Source organism: Heloderma suspectum, chromosome 4 (assembly GCF_057233095.1).
Source record: "Heloderma suspectum isolate Gila_16-S chromosome 4, 16-S_ref, whole genome shotgun sequence".
In the NCBI taxonomy this organism is placed as follows: domain Eukaryota; kingdom Metazoa; phylum Chordata; class Lepidosauria; order Squamata; family Helodermatidae; genus Heloderma; species Heloderma suspectum.
This window is the reverse complement of record NC_139461.1, coordinates 233,460,858-233,476,343: the sequence shown is the minus strand read 5'-3', so window position 1 is coordinate 233,476,343 and position 15,486 is coordinate 233,460,858. Positions and strand designations below refer to the sequence as shown.

The following is a 15,486-nucleotide window of genomic DNA, read 5'->3' as shown; positions in this document are numbered from 1 at the left end:
CTAAGTATTTACGTAGCCTATCACAGCAAAAAAAAAAAGGAAATGCAAATGGCGGCTGCCGTAGCTGACGCCATTTGCGTTCCTGTTTTTTTTTTTTTTTTGCCGTGATAGGCTAAGTAAATATTTACATAGCCTATCATGGCAAAAAAACCAGGAATGCAAATGGCGGCAGCTACGGCAGCCGCCATTTGCATTTCCTTCTTAAAAAAAAAAAACGGGCGCAAATGATGTAGCGGCCGCCATTTGCGCCCCTGTCTTTCACCGTGATAGGCTATGTAAATATTTATGTAGCCTATCATGGCAAAAAAAGGGAACGCAAATGGCGGCCGCCGTAGCCACTGCCATTTGCGTCCCTGTTTTTTTTCCGTGGTAAAAAAACGGGCACAAATGATGTAGCGGCCGCCATTTGCGCCCCTGTCTTTCGCTATGATAGGCTACGTAAATATTTATGTAGCCTCTCATGGCCAAAAACAGGAACGCAAATGGCGGCCTCTACAGCTGCCGCCATTTGCATCCGCTGGCTCCAGATGCCTACGAATGCACCTGGCTGGCGGCTCCGCAGAGTTGCTGCGGAGTGGAGCCGGCCGGGTTAAGATTTTGGGGGGAGGTGTGGAGCGAATCACCCCGCGAATCACCCCTGCGAAAAGGTAAGTGACTTTCGTACATCCCTACCTTTTACACCTCACAAAATGAAAACAAACCTAGTTTGTAAAAACTTCCTTTCTTCTGAGAAAACCATGAAGACAAAAGATTGTGAGATCAGATATTATGTGCCTGTAGTTTTGCAATGGCTAAATGTCTCCTTCCTTCACGTAGTTCTCTGTGCTTCCATACGACGCTGCCTTTGAACAAGAATTTACCCAATGTTCCAAGTTGTTCTAAAAAACAAAATACCTTAAAAAAAAACCCTCCAGCATCCTATGCAAATTACATAGATGTATAGGTACCGCCTCGGCGGGAAAGGTAACAGCGTTCTGTGCACCTTGGTGTTCAGTCATGCTGGCCACATGACCACGGAAGCGTCTTCGGACAGCGCTGGCTCTTCGGCTTAGAAACGGGGATGAGCACCGCACCCTAGAGTCGGACACGACTGGTTGGGGACACCTTTACCTTTTATATATAATTTAATCAAATTTATGGATACAGAATGAGTGGTGGTTAGCGTCAATTCTGGAGACCACGATCAGCCCGTCTCTTTGTAATGCACAGATTTCATGTACTCAAATCCCCTATTGCAAGAGTGGGAGCCTGAGCAGGCAGGAAGGCTTGTGCTAAAATCACTTCCTATTTAGAATGTTCAGTTTCAAAAGACAAATATAGAAACATCCCGCAGCGTGGGAGCTCCCTTCCATTGGTGTGCAGCTGCCTTTACAGGCTTGCTAGGATCTTGCTGCTGTTTCCATTTGCGTGTAGTAAAGGAGAGGATTTACAGGCAGGCAGTTCTGCTTTTAAACTGTTCTTTCCTGGCAGCACTACATTCTTTTCTCATCTGTAAATACTTCTGATTTCCTTGTGGAAAGCACCCCAGTGAGACCATGATAAGGTCCTTTACTTATGTGCCTGGCCTGGCACTCCAATACACATGCTGTCCTTTTCCAAGGTGGTGGCGGTGGTGCTAGGGTTTCCGATTACATCAAAATCAGAATGGTGGCGAGAGGGATTTTCTGCACCCACACAGCTTAATCAGGAGGGATACTCTCAGGGGAAATGTTACATTTTTCCCCTCAACTATCAGCACTGATTCAATGTCAGGAACCGTTTAGGAAGTCACTTTTGATATACTCAGCGATGATAATAATCCAGGCCATTAGCAACAGCTCATGAAGTGGTAAGCACACAGTCTTCTAGGTTCCTGGACCTTGGTCTAACAGAAAGACTGGACAGCACACATATTTTATGATTCAACTGTGGTAGCTGGTAGGTTTCATTTATGAAAACTCTATGTTCCTAACACTTTTTAGACTAACCTACAGTTCAAACTGTAGATGGCTGAGAGCTAAGAAACCAGATAGTCAGTCTGATCAACTTTCTTGTAGAGTACCAATTTCAAATTTCACTTGTGTATCTTACATCATCCCAATGGTGTTTGAAGTTTATGCCCTCTCACCTTATATTTCAAAAAGGTGATTTCTGAAGGCACTGGCATTCCAGACAGTTAGGAGAGGGATCATGTGCACTATCAATGTGAGCTGGATATAGACACAGGAAGGAGGAAGGTATCCTAAGGCATTGGTCCTCAACATGGCACCCATAGGGACCTCCAGTGGCACCCATGAAGCTCTGCAGCTCCTGCCGCCTTAAAAAAAAATATTAATACAAATCTTGAAAAACATTAGGGTGCCAGGTTCTCCTTCCTGTTCCTGAACCTGCCGCTGATCAGCTGTTTGGTGGGCAGGAAAAGAAGGAACGGGTTGTTTCCTGGCCCTGCCCAAACTTCTGTCTACACAGACCTTTCCCCTTTGATCTCTTTCTCAATTCCCAGCCTCTGGCCTAGCCTTTTCTCTCACCCCACCCCTTTCCTCACTATTCTTCTCCCCTCCTAGCCTTTAGCCTTGCTCTCTCTCCCACTCACCCCTTTGCATTATTTCCCCCTCCCTCGCAGCCCCTAGTCTTGCTGTTTCTCCCCTGTCTTTTTACCTTGCCGTTTCTCCCCCTCCTAGCCTCTGGCCTTGCTCCTTCTCTCATGACTTTCCCCTCCCTCCCTCCCTCCCTCCCAATCCCTAGCCTTGCCTTTTCTCTCACTCACCCCTCTCTCTCACTATTTCTTCCTCCTCCAAGCCCACAGCCTTGCTCTTTTTCTTTCCCTTCCCAGCCCCTTCTCTCATTCTACATGCACACATACAGACATGCACACATAGCACATTCCCAGGCAAGGGCTCAGATGGCAGAGGAGGAGTGCCCCAGGCTCAGCACAGAGTGGCTGAGCCTGGGGTCAAAGCAGGGAAAACCTTTCCTTTTGGGGCTGCGGGCATGGACAGGATGAGCACAGCAATCCTATATAGGCCTACTCAGAAGTAATTCCCATTGAGTTCCATATAAGCAATCTTAAATGGGGTCGAATATGTGGCTTCTGTGGGGTCAAATATGTGAGTTAGTTTTGGAGTTCAGACCCTTCTTCTGCTTGTACTAGGGCTGTGCAGGGACACCCTGACTTGCCTCAGAGGCCCCAAACACACTTTGGGCTTTAGGGCTGAAGCGGGATTTGGGTGGCCAAAGTAGGCTCTCCCCCCCCGACACTTGAGCCCCCTGTGCCTTACCTGGACCCTCAGGATGTGTGCCATTATCCTCTTCAAGGGAGTCACCATGTTGGCGACTTCCTCTGTTTCCAGAAATTGAATGCTGCACAAATGGCGGAACTACAGCTGCCATGTACACAACATTGCAGGTGTTTATGCCTGTAATGTTGAGTAGATGATGGCCTTATGGCTGCCATTTGCACAGGATTCAATTTCTGGAAATAGAGGAAGTCGCAATGGCGACTCCTCAAAGAGGCTGCCAGCTGCCAGTGCACATCCCAAGGGTCCAGGTATGGAGCAGGGGGCTCATGCGGCTGGGTGAAGGGGCAGGTGGCTGGGTGGAGGGGTGGCTGGGATTCTGGATTGCTCTGAAGTGTGCTGAAGCACTTTGGAACGACCTGACCCCCTTTGGGTTGCTTTGGGCCAATCTCGACCTGCTTTGGGTGTGGCCAGAAATGGGAAGAAGCACCTGGCTTCTGCTCGGAATTTGGCTCCAGAGTCGAAGTGGTGCACAGCTCTAGCTTGTACTCAGTTTCTTGAGTGAATTACTTGTCTTGTGACTAGCTAGCCCCCATGGCAGCCACATCCTCCATGGGAGCCATTTTGTGGTGGTGCCCACAGCAGTTTCTCAAATTTCCAAATGTGCCTATGGGTCCAAAAAGGTTGGGGACCCCTGTCCTAAGGGGAATGCCCTAAGGCAGGCATGGGGAATCTCTGGCCCATGGGTTCCCCATCTGGCCCAGCACTTCCTTCTCATGGATCAACAGCTGATGGGAAATATGTTCTGTTTAGCATTGAAAAAGCTTCCATTTCTCAGGGCTTAGTAGAGGAAAGCACTTATCATTGGGCCGATCTACATTGTGCCTGCCATCACAACGAAGTCGGGGTCCTGTCGGGTTAAACACACTCGCGTTAAAACGTGATTATCCACACTCACCCATTTTCCCCGTTGTGGTGCTTCATCAAATGCGCGAGCTCGGTTCACACTTGAGCGCTGTGCTGTTTTCCTGCTCTTAAAGACGGCTGCTGTCATTGGAGGAGCAGAAACTCTTCCTGTTTCTGCTGATTCCCTGCCCGCCGCCACTGTAGCACGTGGGGGTGGAGGGAAGAAGGAGGCACCTATTCTCCCCCCCCCGCTGGAGGCCAGGGCAAGTGGCTGGGGGGTGTCTGCTGATGCTCTTTTCCCCGCGCCAGCCCTTGACAGCCAGCACGGGGAAGAGGGGCAGCAGTGGCGGCACCCAGCGCTCGCATTTTTGGGGGAGGGGTGCTGCTGGCATCTTTGAAGCTTCACATCTTCAAAGACCACCCTGTGTTTGTCCCCCGCTCCTGAGATGACATTAAAATTGTCCATGGACATTTTTATCGATATTAGTCCGTGGACACTGAGCACTGCCTGCTAGGGGTGCACGAAAGTCACTTACCTGGTCTCGCAGCTTTTCGTGGTGGGGGGGAGGTGCTTCGCTGCTCTCCCCGTGAAGTTCAGGCCGGGGGGGGAGGCTTCCCACCTCGCCCGGCCGAAATTCAGGCCGGGGGGGAGGCTTCCCGCCTCGCCCGGCCGAAATTCAGGCCGGGGAGGAGGCGCCTTGCCTCGCCCGGCCGCAAACTCAAAAGTTTTTTTAAAAAAACGCCCCCGTGATAGGCTACGTGACGATTAACGTAGCCTATCACGGCTAGATCTGCAAAGTCAGCCATGATAGGCTACGTTAATGGTCACGTAGCCTATCACGGGTGACTTTTAAAAAAAAAGCGCGTACGCAAATGGCGGCCCCCATAGGGAGCCACCATTCGCGTTCCTTATTTGGTCGCTGTAGTCTATGTAAATCTTTACGTAGACTACGGCGAAAATAAGGGCAACGCAAACAGCGTTGCCCTTATTTTTGCCGTAGTCTACGTAATCTTTACGTAGACTACAGCGACCAAATAAGGAACAGGAATGGCGGCTCCCTATGGGGGCTGCCATTAGCCGTACGCGTTTTTTTTTTTTTTTAAGTCACCCGTGATAGGCTACATGACGATTTACGTAGCCTATCACGGCTGACTTTGCAAATCTAGCCGTGATAGGCTACATTAATCGTCACGTAGCCTATCACGGGGGCGTATTTTTTTCTTTTATCGGAATGGCAGCGGCGGCACCCGGTCGAAAGACCGGCTGCCGCTCCCGCCCCTGACGAAGACCCAATGAACCGCCGGCCGGACCCGCCGCCGGGAGGGACATTCGGGAAAGGTAAGTCCCGTCCCGGGGGTGTGTGCGGGGGGCGGGAGGGTGCGGAGAATTTCTCCCCGAAACTTCTTCGGAGGGCCGAACACGTTGGCGCTTGGCCCCCCGAAGTTTCGGGGAGAAATTCTCCGCCATCCCTACTGCCTGCCTGGATATGTGTGTGTTTTGGTGCAGCGAGCAGGGATGGAACTGTGAAAACATTTACACTTGCCTGGGCTTGCCCAGGCAAGTTTGCGGAGCGAACGAGCTGGAGAAGCTCCGATTCTTTGAAGAATCGCTTCTTCGAAGATTTGAAGATAATGCCTTAATTTTAAAAAAAGCCAAAGTGGGGGATAGAAGGAGGCAAAACTTAGTCTCATTTGAAGGAATAGAACAACCCCCATGCAGGAAGCCTGATTCCCAGGTGGTCGCCCATCCAAGTACTGACCGGGGCAGACCCTGCTTAGCTTCCGAGATCAGACAAGCGTGCACGCATCCAGCCCTTTGCTTGTCGCTGAGGAAATGTTGAGTACTGAGGAAGCTATGCGATCAGTAGCTGAAAGTCGACATGGGGCCATCAAGAGCTGTGATTGGACACAAGGGAAATACAAACACCACCATATATGGACAGGTGTGGGAGGGGACTACGACCAGATACAGTGACGAATGTGGAAAATCAGAGCACATTAAGGGGAAATACCAGGATATCAGAGTATTGAAAATGGTAGCATAGAAATAGGGATGGCGGAGAATTTTTCCCCGAAACTTCGGGGGGCCGAGCACCAACGTGTTCGGCCCCCCGAACAAGTTTCGGAGAGAAATCCTCCGAACCCTCCCCGCCCCCCGCCCCCCCCCGGGACGGGACTTACCTTCACCGAATGTCCCTCCCAGTGGCTGGTCCAGCCGGCGGTTCGGCGGGTGTTCAAGCGCTGCGGGAGCAGCAGCCGGTCTTTCGACCGGCTGCCGCCGCTGCCGTTGCAATCAAAGAAAAAAAAAATGCCCCCTGATAGGCTACGTGACGATTCACGTAGCCTATCACGGCTAGATTTGCAAAGTCAGCCGTGATAGGCTACGTCAATCGTCACGTAGCCTATCACGGGTGACTTAAAAAAAAAAAAAGCGCGTACGGATAATGGCGGCCCCCATAGGGAGCCGCCATTCCCGTTCCTTATTTGGTCGCTGTAGTCTACGTAAATGTTTACGTAGACTACGGCGAAAATAAGGGCAACGCTATTTGCGTTGCCCTTATTTTCGCCGTAGTCTACGTAAACATTTACGTAGACTACAGCGACTAAATAAGGAACGCGAATGGCGGCTCCCTATGGGGGCCGCCATTAGCGTATGTGCTTTTTTTTTAAAGTCACCCGTGATAGGCTACGTGACGATTGACATAGCCTATCACGGCTGACTTTGCAGATCTAGCCGTGATAGGCTACGTGAATCGTCACGTAGCCTATCAGGGGGCGTTGTTGTTGTTTTTTTTAAACTTTCGCGTTCGCGGCCAGGCGAGGCGGGAAGCCTCCCCCCCGGCCTGAATTTCGGCCGGGGCGAGGCGGGAAGCCTCCCCCCCGGCCTGAATTTCGGCCGGGGCGAGGCGGGAAGCCTCCCCCCCGGCCTGAATTTCGGCCGGGGCGAGGCGGGAAGCCTCCCCCCCGGCCTGAATTTCGGCCGGGGCGAGGCGGGAAGCCTCCCCCCCCGGCCTGAACTTCGCGGGGGGAGCAGCAAAGCGCCTCCCCCACACCGCGAACGTCCTTCGACGACAGGTAAGGGACTTTCGTCCACCCCTACATAGAAGTGGGAAATTCCAGTTCCAATTTGAGGTGGGTAGTGCATAGTGTGAAAGACGAGCGGTGAAACCTCATTGGAAGCAAAAAAAAACATAAGTGTAGACCGGCCCATCCATCAGCTACTGATCAAAGATAAGAGTTTTTTCTTGCAGGGCAGAGAGGGCGGGGCCAGGTCAGGAAACTGCTGAGTCCTGCCTTCATCTTACCCATGTCCTGCAAAGGCTTCCCCTGCTTACTACTGAGTAGGCATGCTTCTTATTATAAATTAGTAACAATGGAATTGTGGGGGTGGTCTTTTCCAGCCTTGCCTACTCTTACCCATGGTCCTGCCCACCACTGGAATGTGGCCCCTGAGACCTTATGAGAAATGGAATCCATCCCCCGGGCCACAAAAGGTTCTCCACCCCCTGCCCTAATGGCTGATCAACGTATTATCGAAACAGTGGTATGGCCACCTAAAAGTGCTTTATGCCCACAAAGAAATGCAATAGTGAAACATTCTGTGAAGTGCAGAGTTAACAGAAGAAGAGTCCTGCTGGATCAGACCAAAGGCTTATCTAGTCCAGCATTCTGTTCATGCAGGGGCTAACCAAGAATCCTACAAGTAAGACAGGAGTGCAATAGCACCCTTCCATTCATGGTTCCCAGCATACTGCCTCTGAATCTGGAGGTAACATAAAGCCATCGTGACTAGTGGCCATTGATAGCCTTAGCCTCCATGAGCTGAAGCTCATGGTCCAAAGGAACATTTTATTTATTAGTTTTGTATCCTGTTTTTGGACTCGATTCTCCAAATGGATCACAGCGTTCATAAAATACAATGGTTCCATTTTAAAAACGTACAATTTAAAGTCATACATACTAAAATAATTTTTAAAATGGATCCATTCAGAGAGACCATGAAGAAGCATTTAAGCACCAAAAAGTATGAAAATACAAAACTGCAGTTCATACTCTCAGTGGTCAGTAGAATAGCTGTGATGTGAGGCAATAAAAGGAACCGAAACAATAGCAAAATTGAGAGGATACCTACCTAACAATAATGTTAAAAATGGAACTGAAAAACAGATCTTTACACCTCATTGGGATAAATTCTATGCAGTTATTATCGGGGGCGGGGGGGGGAGAAATTGTGAAAAGGTGTTCTTTTAAACCATCATATCTTACTTGTTTGTGAATCCTGAATCTACTGCAGCACTGCCCCAGAGTGCATGTATGACCTGGGATTTTATGAACAGTAGCCCCAGCAATTAACACCAGACATATTCCTATACGAATGCCATGCTAGCAGCTACATAACATTCCCTGTGTAATATGCAGCAATTATCATTAATGATAATAATTTATGTGGTTCTGTAAGTATACAAAGTGCTCTGCAATTTGTAGATGTTTCATCCTGACAACACCTCTATGAGATGGGCTATTGTTATTTCCATTCGTACAAAATGAATGAATCGGGACTGAGAGGTAATAGCTTGCCCAAGGCCACAGCATGGATGAGATGGGATATGAAGACTCAGACAGATACAGATCTATCTGCCCAGGCCCAGTTACAGTAAAGTAGCTAGTTTGCTAAAGAAAAAGTTCAAACAGGAGCAGTGGGAATCCCACCTGGAAGAATGGAACTGGAAAACAGAATCCAGAAAATGCTAAGTGCAGCCAGCCAGATTATTGATAACATAGTGTGGGAGAGGCATCATACTCAGCCACACAGACCTGGAAGAGAATAATGGGGCCATAATATCCATATATGAATCATAGGAATAGTCAACATTTCATAGGTTTCATGTTGTGACAGTCAACATTTGATAGTATCTGACATGCAGTAGCACTGAGAATTTAAGAACATATATGAACATAATGTCAGGGATCTTTAAAAATTTGACAGTATCTGATATGGAGCAGTCAGTATTCAACATTGTTTGACAGCTAACATGCAGCAGATGTCAACCTTTTTGGTATCTGCCAGTTGTCTTGCAACAGGATTTGTCAATTTTATAACTTCATTCAGTTAGCCAACCAAAACATGTGAGAATTCCAAACTTGACCAAAATTGTCAGTTCAGAAATTTGACTGCTGTATGTCAAGATAGAAATCCTAATTTTGAAATATTGCCAAATTTCAATATTTTGATATGCCATTTCAGCTCTGAGGCAGTGCAGTCTGCCTGATCAGATGCAATAGCATGTCAGTTTGGGGATTTCACGGAAGAAAATACATGCCTTTTTCAAAGAATATATCCAGTTCATCTGGTTTAATGGAAAGCACCTTAGCACCACTGAAGCAAGCGTGTGGGAACACCCAGTGGTCCCTGGACAAATGTCTGTGTAACGTTTCTCCAGAAAATCATTGTCATACACAACTATATCTTGAGCAATTTGCCCCATGGCTGCTGATGTACCATTCATGCTGAAAATCCAGGAGTTTCACTAGCTATGAACTGCTTTATAAATTTGTGCTGGACACAAGTTAAATCAGTGGAGAGGCTTATAATACCCCCCCCCAGCATCCTTCAGCAATTGTTGTTGTTGTTGTTGTTCAGTCGTGTCCGACTCTTCATGACCCCATGGACCATAGCATGCCAGGCCTTCCTGTCCTGCGCTCTCTCCCGGAGTGTGCTCAAGTCCATATTCATTGCATCAGTGATGCTATCTAGCCATCTCATCCTCTGCCGTCCCCTTCTCCTTTGGCCTTCAGTCTTTCCCAGCATCAGGGTGTTTTCCAGGGAGTTTTCTCTTCGCATTAGGTGGCCAAAATATTTGAGCTTCAGCTTCAGTATCTGTCCTTCCAATGAGCACTCAGGGTTGATTTCCTTTAGGATGGACTGATTTGACCTCCTTGCAGTCCAGGGGACTCGTAAGCGTCTTCTCCAGCACCACAGTTCGAAAGCATCAATTCTTCGGCGCTCAGCCTTCCTTATAGTCCAGCTCTCACAGCCATACGTTACTACTGGGAAAACCATAGCTTTGATTATGCAGACCTTTGTTGGCAAGGTGATGTCTCTGCTTCTCACTATGCTGTCTAGGTTTGCCATAGCTTTCCTCCCAAGGAGCAAGCAACTTTTAATTTCATGGCTACAGTCACCGTCTGCGGTGATCTTGGAGCCCAAGAAAATAAAATCTGTCACTGCTTCCATTTCTTCCCCTTCCATATGCCAGGAAGTGATGGAGCCAGATGCCATGATCTTAGTTTTTTTAATGTTGAGTTTCAAACCAGCTTTTGCTCTCTCCACTTTCACCCTCAACAAGAGGCTCTTTAGATCCTCTTCTCTTTCTGCCATTAGGGTGGTATCATCTGCGTATCTGAGGTTGTTGATAATTCTCCTGGCAATCTTAATTCCGACCTGTGATTCATCCAACACAGCGTTTCTCATGATGTACTCTGCATATAAGTTAAATAAGCAGGGCGACAATATGCAGCCTTGTCGTACTCCTTGCCCAATTTTGAATCAATCGGTTGTTCCATGTCTGGTTCTTACTGTTGCTTCTTGACCCTCGTACAGGTTTCTCAGGAGACAGGTAAGGTGGTCTGGTACCCCCATCTCTTTCAGAATTTGCCACAGTTTGTTGTGATCCACACAATCAAAGGCTTTAGCGTAGTCAATGAAGCAGAAATAGACGCTTTTCTGGAATTCTCTTGCTTTCTCCATGATCCAGCGAAAGTTGGTGATTTGATCTCTAGTTCCTCTGCCTCTTCGAAACCCAGCTTGTACTTCCGGTAGTTCTCGGTTCGCATACTGCTGAAGCCTAGCTTGTAGGATTTTGAGCATCACCTTGCTGGCATGTGAAATGAGCGCAATTGTACGGTACTTCGAACACTCTTTGGCATTGCTCTTCTTTGGAATTGGAATGTAAACTGAACTTTTCCAGTCTTGTGGCCACTGTTGAGTGTTCCAAATTTGTTGGTATATTGAGTGCAGCATTTTAACAGCATCATCTTTTAGGATTTTAAATAGCTCAGCTGGAATACTGTCATCTCCGCTAGCTTTGTTGTTAATAATGCTTCCTAAGGCCCACTTGACTTCACTCTCGAGGATGTCCGGCTCAAGTTCAGCGACCACACTATCATGGCTATCAGGGACATTCAGATCTTTCCTGTATAGTTCTTCTGTGTATTCTTTCCACCTCTTCTTAATCTCATCTGCTTCTGTTAGGTCCCTGCCTTCTTTGTCCTTTATCATGCCCGTCTTTGCACAAAACGTTTCCTTGAGATCTCCGATTTTCTTGAAGAGATCTCTAGTCTTTCCTATTCTGTTGTTTTCCTCGATTTCTTTGCATTGTTCATTTAAGAAGGCCTTCTTGTCTCTCCTTGCTATTCTCTGGAACTCTGCATTCAGTTGGATATATCTTCCCCTTTCTCCCTTGCTTTTCGCTTCCCTTTTTTCCTCAGCTACTTGTAAAGCCTCATCAGACAGCCTCTTGGCTTTCTTGCATTTCTTTTTCTTTGGGATGGATTGAGTTGCTGCCTCCTGAACAATGTTACAGATTCCGCCCATAGTTCCTCAGACTATCTATCAGGTCTAATCCCTGAAATCTATTCCTCACCTCCACTGTATATTCATAAGGGATATGATTTAGGTCATACCTGAATGGTTTAGTGGTTTTCCCTACATTCTTCAATTTAAGCCGAAATTTTGCATCAAGAAGCTCATGATCTGAGCCACAGTCAGCTCCAGGTCTTGTTTTGACTGACTGTATAGAGCTTCTCCATCTTTGGCTGCAAAGGACATAATCAATCTGATTTCGATATTGACCATCTGGTGATGTCCATGTGTAGAGTCGCCTCTTTTGCTGTTGGAAAAGAGTGTTTGCTATGAGCAGCGTGTTCTCTTGGCAAAACTCTATTAGCCTTTGTCCTGCTTCATTTTGTACACCAAGGCCATGCTTGCCTGTTATCCTGGTGATTTCTTGACTTCCTACTTTAGCATTCCAATCCCCTATGATGAAGAGGACATCTTTTTTTGGTGTTAGTTCTAGAAGGTGTTGTAGGTCTTCATAGAACCGATCAACCTCAGCTTCTTCGGCCTCAGTGATTGGGGCATAGACTTGAATTACTGTGATGTTGAATGGTTTGCCTTGGATTCATACTGAGATCATTCTATCGTTTTTGAGATTGTACCCCAGTACTGCCTTTCCCACCCTTTTGTTGACTATGAGTGCTACTCCATTTCTTCTAAGGGATTTTTGCCCACAGTAGTTGATATAATGGTCACCTGAATTAAATTCACCCATGCTTGTCCATTTTAGTTCGCTGATTCCCAAGATGTTGATGTTCAATCTTGCCATCTCATGTTTGACCACCTCCAGCTTACCTTGCTTCATTGATCTGACATTCCAGGTTCCTAAACAATATTGTTCTTTACAGCATCGGATTGTCTTTTCACCACCAGACACATCCACAGCTGAGTGTCCTTTTGACTTTGGTCCAGCCGCTTACTCTTTCTGGCACTACTTGGAAATTCCCTCTGCTCTTCCCCAGTAGTATATTGGACACCTTCTGACCTGAGGGGCTCATCTTCCGGCGTCATATCTTTTAGCCTTGTGATACGTTCCATGGGGTTTTCTTGGCAAGAATACTGAAGTGGGTTGCCATTTCCTTCTCCAATGGACCACATTTTGTCAGAACTCTCTGCCATGACCTGTCCGTCTTGGGTGGCCCTGCACGGCATAGCTTATGGCTTCACTGAGTTACGCAAGCCCCTTCGCCACAACAAGGCAGTGATCCATGAAGGGGCCTTCAGCAATAGATTCCTCTTTTTTCCACTTTTGCACAGAGGCCCAAGCAGAAACGCATGAGGATGGTGGTGGGAATTATTCCTCCTTGTCTTCCTCTGCTCCTCCTCCGCAGGCACCACGCCTCTTCTTTTGCAGGGCAACACCAATGGACATCATCCATAGTGCACACTGCTTCTTCCTTACAAGCAATGAGACTGTATGTGAATGCATGCTAACTCATCCAGGGAAGGCCAGCACCATAGTTTATTACATGAGTGGACACTGCTCTATTACTTCTAGACATACTACCAGCGCACAACTGTATAGAATCAGCAGAGCAGTGCAACAGTGGTAGAAGCAGCCAGCCACATACCAGCTAAGTACCATTTCAAGTCTTCTCCCTGGGACCCATGACAGTGTATCCAAAAGAGCTGTGGGGGTGGGAGGTGGAGGATACCAAAAGCATTGCAAATGTGGTTCATTCATGAGACATTAACTTATTGAAGTCTCAAAATGGGTTTGTGTCATATTTAACTAAATAGTTTATGCAACCATTGCTTCTCCAAGCCAGTGTGCTGTTAGAGGCTACTTAAGGAATACCCAGATCTTGCTGGCAAATATATCAGCTAGTGAAATTAGCTGCTGCTTCTCAGAGCAGCCCTCATTCTGCATGGGAACAGAAGCAGAGAGACGCTCTTGGTTAAAGAAGGACTCATTCATCCTGTCTGGGAGCCCCTGGGATTAGATGTATCTCATTGGTGTGATGAAAATAACTCCAGCTCCATAATGCCTGGAGTCAAACAGAAATAGATACAATAAAAATAAAGTAATATGAGCCCTGTTTTGTTTATGGTAATTGGGAAGCCTAGATACATTAACCCATGAGTGACCAGATCATGTAACCAGCTGGACTCCTTAATGGCAGGACTAATAACATCCTGTATGGCAAAGTCAGCATCTTTGATTTTGGGTGGGAAAATGGAGTTCCCCAGTTAATTAAACCTCTATTGTGGCTTTAAACGTATCACTCCTACTCTTTTCAGGCATATCTGCTCAACAGCCACTGGGAACTTTGAGCAGTTCCTTCCTTCTTAACAAATCAACTACTAAAGGAATGATGCAAAATCACCTCCAGGAAGTAAACTCAGGAAATCTGCATACCCAGTCACATAGCACACTAGATGCAATGTTTTAGATAACAGCTGTTTAAGTTATTGGGAAATGTGAGAAACAGTCTTGAGTAGCTGACTTTAAAAGGCCCAGCAACTACTACTGTAGTTCCTGGCAGAGTTTGGAGGAGGAGGAGGAAGAGGAGGAGGTGTGAATGAATAGTGTTCAGAACTGGCAACTGTGATGGGATACAATTCACACATTTGAATTCTTAGCTGCTCCTCTCCCACCCCCTCTTGATTTGAGAAAGTCTCTCCCTCTCTCCCTCCCCCCTCTCACACACACACACACCAATATGTATTATTGGTGAAAATGTACAATATTATCCTTGAACTGTCCACACAGAACTCTTTTTCAGCTGCCTTGAACTCTGGCATGCTTCCACCAAGAGATACTAACTAATCCAAGAAAGGCTTCTCATGCCATTAGTTTTGTTGTCAGTGATTTCATTCATTTTTCAAGTTGAAGTTTATATGTCGTTTTCTCCCATATTCAGCAGCCATGAAAGGTAATTTGCTAATTTTAAGACATGCTTATAGATCAGACTAAAACGGTTTTGGGGGGCATGTACACAATCAGATTCAACAAATCCCTTAAAGAGTTTGATTATATTGGCAGAATTTCCTAGATCTAATACTCTTAAGATGTGCCTCCTCTTAAAAAACCACACACAAGTCACTCTGCATGCTGGAAAAACAAAGAGGAAGGTTTATAACTACATATTATCGCTTGGAGATGAATGGAAATGTGTAGCACATATGTGTATGCTATTTCTTATGCCTATGACAAGCAATCCAAGAATAGTGCAACAACATCCTCTACACTGTAAAGAGTCTACAACATCACAGAAGATGGTGGGGCACACCTCTGGAATTGCTCACAAACCTATGCTGAAAGTAGTGCATGATGTTACAGGCATCTTTCAACATTCTCTATGATGTTGCTTTCAGAAGCAGATGCAATGCATTCTTTGCAAGATGTGCCTCAGCACCACTTGTGATGTGCTCGCCTCTTAATCCCATGTCATGGTCAGAGCAGAAAGTAAAGTAGTAAGCAACCAGAGAGATGCATCTCAGTATCCACTGAAATGTTTGATGCATGCCTGTGTGGATCTTTGAGATCAAGTACTGCAACCACTCGAGCTGCAAAAATGTCTTGTACTGAGCCCACCACCTACTTCTCCCCTGCCCTTGATCTTGGTACCATATCCATTTTGATGCCCTGAAGCCACTGCAGTTGCCGTTAATCAATGCGCTGACCAGTCTTCTTGATGCTACAAGATGCTGAGAATAAGAACTGATGGTCCTTGTGTGGAGAACCTTGGTTACAGGATGGCTAATAAATACAACAAATAAATACATATGCTGCAACACGTTGGTTTC

General features: G+C 46.8%; 1 protein-coding gene across 4 annotated transcripts in view; it reads left to right on the top strand.

Annotated features, from left to right (window-relative positions):
* The window catches only part of LOC146348231 (uncharacterized), a 226,216-nt gene that overhangs the window by 111,550 nt on the left and 99,180 nt on the right, over positions 1–15,486 (top strand). The gene's annotated exons all lie outside the window — the stretch shown is intronic.